General features: G+C 41.7%; 1 protein-coding gene across 16 annotated transcripts in view; it reads right to left on the reverse strand.

The window, feature by feature from the left end:
• NEXMIF (neurite extension and migration factor) overlaps positions 1-12,124 on the reverse strand; it is a 292,741-nt gene that overhangs the window by 139,137 nt on the left and 141,480 nt on the right. For 8 of the 16 annotated variants that reach the window (XM_075940887.1, XM_075940883.1, XM_075940880.1 and 5 more), the window contains one exon: positions 5,763-5,813. The exons of 6 other annotated variants lie outside the window; for them this stretch is intronic. The gene's annotated coding sequence lies outside the window, so the exon portion shown is untranslated. Of the gene's footprint in view, positions 1-3,972; positions 4,031-5,762; positions 5,814-12,124 lie in introns of all 16 variants that reach the window. 2 more of the 16 variants (XM_075940884.1, XM_075940876.1) reach the window with 1 other exon arrangement.

Below are 12,124 nucleotides of genomic sequence, written 5' to 3' on the forward strand. Positions count from 1 at the left end.
GCAAGAAAGGTTTTTATAAATATATCAAGGGAAAGGGAGAAAGTAGACCCATTAATGAGGAGAGCAATTAAACTGGTGACCAAGATGACATGGCTGAGATGCTGAGTTCCTTTATTAAAGTTATCTTCAACTAGAAAGATAAATAAAAATTGTTTGCAAAATTAGAAAATAAACTATAAAAACAGCTATTGTTAAAAGGAGAGGTAGGGGAAATATTTTGAAAATGTAAATATATATAAAATCAGCTAGTCTGTGCAATTAGCAAAAGAAATTTATCATATAGCTAGTCTTGCACAAGTTCCAGAAAATTGGAGAAAAGCAAATTAAACACACATCTTTGAAACATGAAATCAGAGTGATTTGTGGGAACTACTGGCTGATTTTTATCCCTAATAAAATAACTGAGCTAATATTAAGAAAAATATTTCTAACAGGTTACGGAACCATGAGCTGTAAACAGCATTTTGAGTTACAGAGAATAGCTCTTGTCGTGCAAACACAATTGCTGTTACAGAATTAATGGATGAAGGCGCAGCAGTGGTTCTCTCTCACTCTCTGTGTGTACACACACACACACACACACACACACACACACACACACACACACACACACACACCCCTTCTGAGACCCAACCCTGCAAGGCGCAGAGCACATTCTGCAAGATTCTGAGCCCCTTTAACCATTGCCTTTAGTGGGAGGTAAGTTGTTTAATACCTTGAAGGGCCTAATCCACAAAATATTGCTCACAAAGAGCCTGAACCAAAGACCACTGAAGTCAATGGAATCCTTTCCACTAATTCAAATGGGTTCTGGATCAGAGCCAAAATAATTGACTTGGGTCTCATCAGTTTCAGGTGACTGCAGATGAAGAGTTAAAAAAAAGTTCTGACTTGGAGAAAGATGTATAGGTATCATAGGAACCTATTACATTCACTGTTTAAATCTTTACTAACAATACACAATAATAAACAGCATGGTTAATGAAAATTCATTGTTTATGGTAAAACAAACAGCTGTGAATACTCCCAAAGACAAATGAAGGGACACTGACAGGATGATAGGTACACTTAGGCTACGTCTAGACTGCAAGCCTCTTTCGAAAGAGGCTTTTTCAAAAGATACTTTCGAAAAAGCCTCTTTCAAAAAAGAGCGTCTAGACTGCAACCAGTACTTTCGAAAAAGCAAGCCGCTTTTTCGAAAGAGAGCACCCAGGCAGTCTGGATGCTCTCTTTCAAAAAAGCACAGTTTGCATTACATAGCGCCTTTTTTCAAAAGAGCACTTTCGAAAAAAGGCGTTATTCCTCGTGAAATGAGGAGTACCACCGTCGAAAGAAAAGCTGCGTTTTTTCGATTTAATTTCGAAAGAACGCAGCTGTAGTCTAGACACAGGTGAAGTTTTTTTGAAAAAAGGCTCCTTTTTTCGAAAAAACCCTGCAGTCTAGACACAGCCTTATAGTATTAAAAACATCATCTTTTCTTTAAGTGCCAACCGGTCAATGTTATTAAAAGGAGCGATATCCCTATCTGTTTAAAGAAAGTTTCCAACGCTCCGAGATTAGAAAAACAGGCAGAAAATAACAAATTGAGATTTCACTTGCAAAAATACAAACTAATATATTCCCGTTGATATAATCCAAAATACACATATTTTACAAGAGGCAGATACCTGGAAAGCAGTAATCCAGAAAGGGATTTTGGAGAGATAGTAGGCAGGAAATTAGACATGAATTTACAATATGATAGGATAGTAAAAAAGTGTAAGTTTAGACTGAATAAACACAGACTACATATCACATAATAGGAAGCTATAGTTCCTCTCTGTCTGTAATTAGACCATGCATAGGATAATGTGTTTATTTCTAATCACTTTGTTACCAGAAAGAGACTGACAAATTGAAAAGAGTTCAAACAACAAAAATGATTGGGGGTTTGAAAGGAAGTCATAAGGAAAAAATCAAAAGGATTAAATATGTCCGAAATGTATAAGCAATAGCATAGGATGGGGGAACATAAAAGTACAGGCAGTCCCCGAGTTACGTACAAGATAGGGACTGTAGGTCTGTTCTTAAGTTGAATCTGTATGTAAGTCGGAACTGGCGTCAGCCGCTGCTGAAACTCATCAGTTTCAACAGCAGCTGAATCTGGACGCCAGTTCTGATTTACATACGGATTCAACTTAAGAACCCCAGGCGTCCTCAAGTCAGCTGCTGCTGAAACTGATCAGCGGCTGATTCCAGGAAGCCCGGGGCAGAGCAACTCTGCCTCAGGCTTCCTGTAGTCAGCCCCTGGTCAGTTTCAGCAGCGGCTGACTTGGGGACGCCTGGGGCAGAGCAGCTGGGGTGCTGCTGGGTTGCTCCAGTAGTGCCGCTCCTCGGCGCTACTGGAGCACCCCAGCAGCACCCCAGCTGCTCTGCCCCAGGCGTCCTGATTCAGCCACTGCTGAAACTGACCAGCAGCGGCTGAATCAGGACGCCTGGGGCAGAGCAACTGGGGTGCTGCCGGGTTGGTACAGTAGCGCTGAAGAGCGGCGCTGCGGGACCAACCCGGCAGTGCCCCAGCTGCTCTATCCCAGGTGTAGGCAAGAAAAGCCTGGTCTGCTGGGGAGGGGGAAGGGGGGCCACTAGCTGCACCCCCTTTCCAGCAGACCAGGGAGACGCAGGTGGCGGGAGCAAAGCCTTGGAGCACGCCCGCAGCGGGACAGCCCAGGCGCGCCCGGCCTGTCCCGCTGCAGGCGTGCTCCAAGGCTTTGCTCTGCGTCTCCCTGGAGGGCAAGAGACAAGTAGAGCAGAACCCCCAGCACGATCAGACAGGAGAAGTCTCAATGGAACCGATGCAGTTTAAATCCAGGTATCAGAACAGTTTTTCTTGGGCAAGGGTAGGAGTTTTTATAGGGATAAGACAATAGTTCGAGGAGACACTGGATTTGTTTATGGGTAAACAGAGGCAAGACAATAGAGACTGATCACACCTGGTTATGGGTGATGTTCCTTGAAGGAGCTCACAATGCAACTAGGCAGTTTCAGTAGTTTGGATATCAATGGGATCCATTACTAGAATTGGTCTGATGACTAATTTGGGTGTGAGCAGGCCTGAGTTCATTGGCATCTGGATTTCCCATCAGGCAGTGCTTCTCTGCTTTCGGTATCCCATAGTTCAGTGCAGTTCCTGCTTTGGAAGAGCTGTTCCCCATTCTGCGTGCTAATGGAGACGTGTCTCTGTTCTATCTTCAATGCAGATGAGGATGTGGTGTTTCCTTAATTCTATCACCTTTGTCTGGAGGAGTGTAGGGCTATGTCTAGACTATGCGGAAGATTCGAAAGAGGATATGCAAACTCCACGGGAATTTGCATTTCTTCTTCTGAACTCGCTTTCGAAAGTGAAAAAAGTAGTCTGGACTCGGCTTTTTTCAGCAACCTCCCTCGCCCTTTTTTGAAAAGCCATTCTTCCTCAAAAAATGAGGTTTACCCCAAGAACACAGAGCTGGTAAGTAACATAAGATAAATATCAAGGAAATCATCTTGATTTATTAGAAAGCATGACAGAGTCAAGGGAAATGGTGAAAGACTCATTGTTTGAGACTGTTCAAACTAGACTTGACAAAACATTAGTAAATGACCAATAACGAATACATCTATATGGGCTAGGAAATGGAGCAGATAGCATAGTATTTCTTTCCTGCTTCAGCTTCTGAGCACCTGATTCTCTTCTCACACCACCTGTACCCTGGTGTAACCCTACTGACTTTAATGGAAGTATTCTCGCTTTGTACCAGAGGAGTACCAGCTGATTGTAAAACAGAAAAGCTATGTATGAAAGGCTAAACAATTGCTGAACAACAAGCCAAGGGACCAAATTCTGCTTTCCTTTCCACCACAAATTCCAACCAGCTTCCGATATTAAGAAGCAGTTAAGGCCTTTCATCTTCAATTTTTACTGATTTTTTAAAAATCTTTCAAGAGACGCTGTCATACCTTTTGCCAGCTATCCCATGTTGCAAGTCTTCCCTTAAGCACTGAAAAATGTAATTTCCTTCTCCAATTCATGGAAAAAAAAATAAACTTGTTAAGAAATTCACTGCAACAAACCACTGCAACAAACCACTGTACCCTCCCTCCTTCCCTGTGCTATGAGAGCAGATCTCATTTCATCACCAGCTTGTCTTCAGCAAGTGGCACAGCAAATCTGCCTTGACTGTGTGAGCTTCTAACTCCTGCTCAAGTAAAGATCAGTGGATGAAATATAAATATTTGCTCTTGTTAAAGAACCACCTTTCAGATTAAAGCAATGCCAAGGAGAGCAAGCTGTGAAGAGAGATCCATGGCCTAGTGCTTTGAATACAAACCTGGGCATCAGTGATTTCTGAGCAGGGTTGCCAGATGGTTTAACCAAAAATGCCGAATGGTCCTCCCTGCCACACACACCCAAAAAAAAAAAACCCCACAGGGGAAAAAATTCTGTTGAGGGGAAAAAAGGGGGGAGACCAAAGTTGTTGAGGGGGAGGGGGGATTTAAAAAAGAACCCCAACAGTCATTAGGGAAGTGGAGAAGTTGAGCACTAAGACCCAGGGAAGGGATTGCTTCCCCTTGCTCAGGTCTTTAGGCTTTTTGCCAGTGGCCATTTTGTTTTCTTGGTCGAGCCAGAAAGGAGCTTCCCTGAGGAACCAGGTAAGCAGGGAGTCCGGGGGCAGGGGTGCGGGAGCCTGGGGGGAAGGGGCCCGAGGGCTGGGCGCAGTTGCTGAGTGTGTCGTAGAATTGCCAGGTGTCTGGTATTTTCGCCTCCTGACAAGTGAAAAAACCCAGAAAATAGCGGACATTTTAGGTGTCCGGTATTTTCTGGATTTTTTTACCGGACAGGAGGTGAAATTACTGGACTGTCCGGGTCAATACTGGACACTTGGCAACCCTACTTCTGAGTTCTAATCCAGGTCATTGCTAGGAAACTGAAGAGAGTCCAGGTTTCCATATTCATAGCCCTTTTTGAGGTCCACAACTAAACAGCCTCCCTGTAGGACCCTTCCCCCACGTTATAATCTGAAAACTACCTGTAAAAGAAATTGCTAATTAATACTAAAGAGAATGCATGCCACATGGCAGCTATATCCCCAAAGCAATACAGTCATGCTTATGTATCATGTTATATTTTATCAATGTGCTTTAGATTGGGCTAGCTGTACATTCAGTGGTCACCCTCTCTTTCAAAACACTCTGAATTAGACCAAGAGGAAAAACACTGCAGTTAGCTGGCAGTTTATATGCTGCCCAGGCACTGACTCATTATCATGACAAAGGAAGGTTTGAACATCTTTCAGGGAACATGATGGCTCCCTTCTAGCATCTGTTTGAAAATTTGGCAATAAATGTCTTGGGCTCCTGATAACCTGCTTACTCAGAGTCAGTGGAATAGTATCAAATAGATTTGGAGCTCTTTTAGCAATTGTTGTGGAACAGCCTTTTTTTACTTACAGGATTCCTCCCTGCCTCCTACCAACTACACACCCCACCTCAATGTTTGAAGTAGTCTGAAAAGAAGCTTGTGTGTAATTGGGGCAGGCATCTATCATAGTCTCAGAGCATCTGCCCCAGGTCTGCAGCCTCTGGCACACCCCCAAGAACTGCATCCTGTCCATCTCCAGTAGGTGGACTGCAGCTGCCCCTTTACAGAACTTGCTAATGGACAGCAAACTTTAGTTATGCTCTCCCCCAAAAATCCCACTGGGAAGGACAGAAATATTCTATAGCATGAAGTTATCAATGATTCATACCTCCAGAAGACACATTTTCAGTTCACCTCAACCCAGCATCTAGATTTGCACCTGCAGGTTTAAGAGATGAAGTTTTAGAAGCTGCTTTTGGAAAATGTGGCCACAGACATTTCAATAGACACAGAGATGTCAATCACTGCTGTCTGATGCCATGAAAGCTTCCCAAACGGTGACATTTGCTAACTCATACTGAGCATTTCTCTGTAGACACCATTTCCCTTGTCTCTAGAAGTTGTCCCTTCATGCAACCAATGAAAAAGATCATTGGCAAGTCAATAACTTTAGAAAGAAGAATACAAGAAATAAGCATTATGGAAAGAAGAACAGGAACACTGGAAAAATCTTAAGCTATTTAGACCATTTGTAGGACCCTTATAGCCAAGCAACTGAGACTAGAAACGGATAAGAATTGCCCAGATCAAAGGCATGGCCACAAGGAATCAATGAATGTGGCAGAAAGGGAAACCCAATGAGACACCTGCTCCACAGCCCATTCAAACAAACATGGGGAAAGAGGTGAAGGGGATAGAAGATTTAGAAACACTTGGAAGGAGGAAGAGGAGGAGGGTCCAGCATAGTCAAGGATAGTCAGTCAAAACGGACTGGCCTTACAGTATGCTCAGTCTAAAGGCCAACAGTAAGAGAACTCAGCATACCTCCTTTGAGTGCGTGTGCCACAGTCAAGGGCCCTTGAATGAGAAATCCTTGGCCCGGCGATAATTAAACACAGAGCATGAGAGCAGATCTATCCTAGCTGATAATATCTGTCAGGCAGGAACATAATAAAAGAAGTAATCACAGTAGTGAAAGTCATATTTGTTATTTTTGCCCACTCTCTCTCTCCCTAAATTCTTTTCTAAGGGGCATTCTGTGCACTTGTGCTTTCCGCTATACTGTATGTTTAATATCAGACAAATTAATCACTCTATAAAGCTTCTCAGACAGCATTCCCACTCTCAATAAAACAATTTCCCAATGACCGTGGCTGTGCCCAGGTCATTATTGAAAGAACAACAGATGCCATATCTGTTCATAGGCACCCTGATATAAATATCACTGATCATGTGTAGTAATCCTCCAAAAGACTTCTCTTCATAGCATTATTTCAGGCTGGGGCTATTACAAAATCACTCTCTGTAAAAAGGGAAATTGTAATTTTACCATGTAAATTGCCTTTCTGCCAACAGCCCAGTACTCTGGAATCTAAGTTGTGCTTAGTAGTACTCACTCTGAGGGAGCTATTCAGTTAGGAGTGACCAGGAACCTTACTTTGGAACACATTGCCCAGAAATCAGCATCCCACAACCGAATCTGCTGGCATACTACACTGTCAGACTAAGGAGCAAACTGACCATGAGGTTTCTGTCTGGCAATTCTCCTCCTCAGAAGCACTCACCTTTTGCCCACAAAGTAGTCAGGTCTTTTAAGAAATGAGCCTCAGAAACCATTCTGCTGTGTACTTGCTAAGACTCAATGGGATCCCCCCCCCCACCTTGCACTGTGAGGACAACACAGATAAAAAACAAATATGATGGGGGGGGGGAGAGAGTCTTTTGTAAAGCAATATTATGGCTCATTAACCTATTAGATTCTTTTGAGGGACTCAATAAACATGTGGACAAGAGTGATGCAGGGGGATATCATGTACTTGGACTTTCAGAAAGCCATTGACAAGATCCCTCACCAATGGCTCTTAAGCAAAGTGGACAGCCATGGGATAAAAGGAAAGGTCCTCTCATGGATCAGAAACTGGTTATAAGATAGATTACAAAGAAAAGGAATAAATATGAGAGAGGTAAATAGCAGGGTTCCCTGAAGATCAGTATTTGGACCACTGCTGTTCAACATATTCATAAATGATCTGGGAAAAGGGTTAAAGAAGGAGGTAGCATAGTTTGCAAATATTTGTATATTGTAGATACAAAATTATTCAAAATAGTTAGGTCCAAAGCTGACTGTGGCATGTTCCAAAGGGATCTCCCTAAACTGGATGACCAGGCAATACAATGGCAGACGAAATTCAATATTGATAAACACAAAATTAAGCAAATTGAAAAACATAATCCCAACTATACATACAAAATGATAGTGGTTGAACTTAGCTGTTTTCACTCAAGAAAAATTAATTGTGGATAGTTCTCCAAGAACATCTGTTCAATCACCAGTGGTAGTCAAAAACAAAAACAAAAAAACCCACAACCCTAATACAATGTTAGGACCCATTAGGAAAGGCCTAGATAATAAAACAGAATATATAAAAATGCCACTATTTAAAAATCATAGAATCATAGAATGTTAGAACTGGAAGGGACCTTGAGTGATCATCAAGTCCAGTCCCCTGCCCTCACGGGTATGCCAAGATATGCCCACAACTTGAATTGCATTTTGGTCATCCATCTCATTCATAGAAGATATATTAGCATTGGAAAAGGCTCAGAAAAAGGCAACACAAATGATTAAGGGTATGAACCAGCTTCCATATAAGGAAAGATTAAAAAGACTGGAACTGTTCAATTTAGAAAAGAGACAGCTAGGGAGAAATAAGACAGAAATCGATAAGAATTATGAATGAGGTGGAGAAAAAGAGTAAAAAAAAAAGGTGTTATTTACCCCTTCACATAACACAGGAACCAGGGACAGCAGGTTTACAACAAATATGAGGAAAGACTTCTTCATACAATGCATAGTCAACTTCTGGAAGGGGAAATTAGCTCAAATGGTAGAGCACTTTCTTAGCATGTGAGCAGTAGTGGGATCAATGCCCACATTCTCCACTACAAACTTTCTGTGAGCCTGGCTAGCTCAGTGAGCCTAGACCTCAGACTCTTAATTTGAGAATCCAGCAGTCAAGCTCCTGGTCAGACAGTAGAGACTTCCTCCCTTCTCTCTGCTGCGTAACCTAGGGCCTTCCCAAACTTCTGGAACTCATTACTAGGGGATGTTGTTAAGACCAAAAACATAACAGGGTTAATGTAACGGGACAGTTGCCCCATCCTAGTTTATAAGGGGTTGGTTAAAACAGCCTTGGAAGAGGACTGGGGCTAGGGGCCAATCAAAAAGAGACCGAAGTCAGCCAATCAAGGCACTGGGCCATATAAGAAGAGCTCCTGGATAGGAGGAGCTCACTCTTGCTCCAGTTCTGGAGGAAGAGGGGCTTAGCACCTGCTAGGGGTATCTTGGACACAGCAGTGCTGGGAAAAGGCAGGGCCTCAATAAACCCAAGGCTGACAGGGGCCTAGGGAGGTACTACAGAGGAGCAGACAGATCAGGAATAGGCTGCAGGTCCATCCCCTTGCCAATGATGAGTGGCCAATTCAGACTGCAGTTTGCTGCTGCAGGGAAGGGCTAGATAATGAACAGCAGCAGGTTTCCAATGCAAGGTGGACTTAGGGGCAGTTGGGTTTCCCAGAACAGGAGGAAACCAGGCACAGATACACCAGGAGGGCAGTATCTAGGGTAAGGGGCATCACAGTTTGACAGGAACCTGGGCTTGAAACAACATTGTGGAAGATATTAGCAGGAGGCAGACAAAAGACAGGAAAGAGCTAATTCCTGGAGAGCTAATTCCCGGACTGAGCATCTGGAGGCACTGCAGCAGTGAGTCACATCTGGGAAGTTAGATAATTAGATAAGTTCATGAAGGATCCATAGTACCTCAATGGATATTAGCTAAGATAGTCAGGGATACAACCTCATGCGCTGCGTCCCTAACCTCTGACTGCCAGAAGCTGGGACTGGATGACAGAGGATGGATCACTCAATAATGACCCTGTTCTGTTCATTCCCTTTGTAGCACCTAGCATCAGACAAGGTCGGAAGAAAGGATACTGAGCTAAATGGACTACAGATCAGACCCAGTCTGGCCATTCTTATGTTCTTACAAACAGGAAGTTTGAGTTGTGAAAATCCTGGGTTCTAAGCAACTAGACATTTACGGCTTAGAATATATTGAAAGAATAAAGTTCCCCTTTCCCCCAACATTATATTAATGGACTGATCCCTATGAAAACCAATACGAGACCTTGTCCAGGAAACTTGGAATTTGTGCCATGTATCAAGAAGAGAGTACCTACAACTAAATGCCAGTAGAAATGTCAAGGAAATGACCACAAATGATGCCAAAAAATGGGAGGCCAATCCTCTCCCTGGGTGAGAAATGGAAATAAAACCTGTGAAAATGACCATGAAGTTGCTGTGAAGTTTGGAGTACCCTGGCAAGCAGCAGACGCAGCCGAAAGCTGGTAGATGATTATTTTGAAAGCCGATCAAAGCTTGTTAATCAAAGCAATTCCACCACCACCCCCAAACAAAAAATAACTATTTAACAAAATCATAATTTTTGCAGAGTTTTTGTTTGTTTTCAATCAACATTTTCTGTACCTTCAACTAAATAAAAAGGTGACTGGTTTTGAACCCTCTGCCTCCTAGTCCTCCAAAACTGATTCTTTTTATATCCTTTTAAAGGAAGGAAATGGGAGAGAAAGAGTGGGAGAACTGAAACCCCCAATATCAAACAAATTGTTTTTGTTTAATCAAAAGAAAAGAAATAATTCTGAATGTTTTTAATAAAAAAAAGTCTTAATTTTGTTCTAATTTTCATAAAAAATGTATATATAGCTTTTCTGCCATCTCCAGTAATAACCAATCACCACACCATTTGGGAAAGGTCAGCAGAGAGAGATTATTTTTAAGCAAAGCTATTTTCATGCAAATACATAAAGTAATGGAGAAAGATGACATCCCAAAATGCAGTCTCTAAGAGAGGAATGGCTTCTAAAGTGGATTGTTTTCGCTGTGGGTACCAAAAGCCATCAGTACTTAACTACGTATTTGCACACATGTTTTCACACATTTTTAAAGGCCATTTGAGCATTTATTTCACACTACTTTTATCTCAGAACAGAGGGGTGCTGGACATTCAGTGCAACCATTTTCCAGAAGGCATTGCAGACAGTTTGCAATCTAAAAATTTTTTTTTACACCCACAGAAAAATAAAGCGCTGCTTGTAGGAATAGAGAGATTCTCTTATAGTGATTGTGATTCTAAGACTTAATTATCTCAGCACAGAACTGCAGGTATCAATGCTTCAGAGATAAAGAACAAACAAGGTAATTATTCCCCTAACTCCTTTTCTCTCTAATTGCAGGGGTTACAAACCTGCCAAGGTCAAAAAATGTGTAATAAGGAGATTTAGTTTCAAATGGAATGCACTGGTAACCTTGCACTGAAGTAGCAGAAGAGCGAGCAGTGGTGTGAAATTTAACAGATTTCAGATTAACGCATGGCTAAAGATTACATCTGAAATTACAAAGAATAAAATTAGCATGCATCTTTCTCAACTCATTCCCATCACCTCTTTACTCCTGCTGCATCCTGCTAAGCTGCATCATATGCACCCTGCATGGAGATTTTTACCTATTTAAATACATCCTGTCTATATTACCGATAGTCCCACGCTGCAAAGCTTAACTATGGATCGGTACTCTTCCAGGGTTTGTTCAGACAGAGTTTGGTCCAATCCTGTGTCTAATATGAATGGATTAGGTTTAATGGGGGAAGAAGGACCACCACCAATGTTAAGGGAACATTTGAGGATTGTGGACAGCACTTGCTCTAAAACCACATATTAAAAACATGCCTAGAATTAAGGAAATGCAAACATTATGGTTCTCACAGCAATACTGTGTCATCCTCATGGTATATACTTATTATTATTTAAAATCGTAATCAATTATCTGTAATACTATACAGAGGCAATCTTTGAGGAGTCAGTGTTGCTTTGAGAATCTTCAACTTGCAGCCCTTATTATTCCATTAAAGTAAATTTTGCATTTAAATTTTCCTGGTTTTTACTGTTGATTTTCCAAGCAAAATGCCTGAACAATAAGTTATTGTGCTAAGCTGTATTTTACACTGTTTTGTAACTAGAAAAATATATTGTTCCCTCCCTGACTCGGCTTTATGTATAACTGCTGTATAGATGTTACTCAAGATTCTTCTAGAAAGTCTATTTCACGAAAGGTGCATGACGTGGCACTCTTACTCATAACTTCTGCTAGCACTACAGTTAACTTTTCGTTATATGCAGGATGTGTGTGTGATACATGTACACAGACATGTCAGTCTGTAACTTTAAAAACAACAAGTTTTGTGGCACCTTAGCTCTGGTCTACACTAGGGAGTTATTTCGAAGTAACTCCCCTTATTTCAAAAGAACAAGCAGAGCATCTATACAACCAAGCCCATTATTTTGAAATAACTGGCTGGTTATTTTGAAATAATAACTTCATCAGATAAGCTGGCGTGGCAATAACAAAATCCAAGATATATATAAACAGTAAAAGAAGTAACTGTCAATTGT

Source organism: Pelodiscus sinensis, chromosome 13, assembly GCF_049634645.1.
Source record: "Pelodiscus sinensis isolate JC-2024 chromosome 13, ASM4963464v1, whole genome shotgun sequence".
NCBI classification, from domain to species: Eukaryota; Metazoa; Chordata; order Testudines; family Trionychidae; genus Pelodiscus; species Pelodiscus sinensis.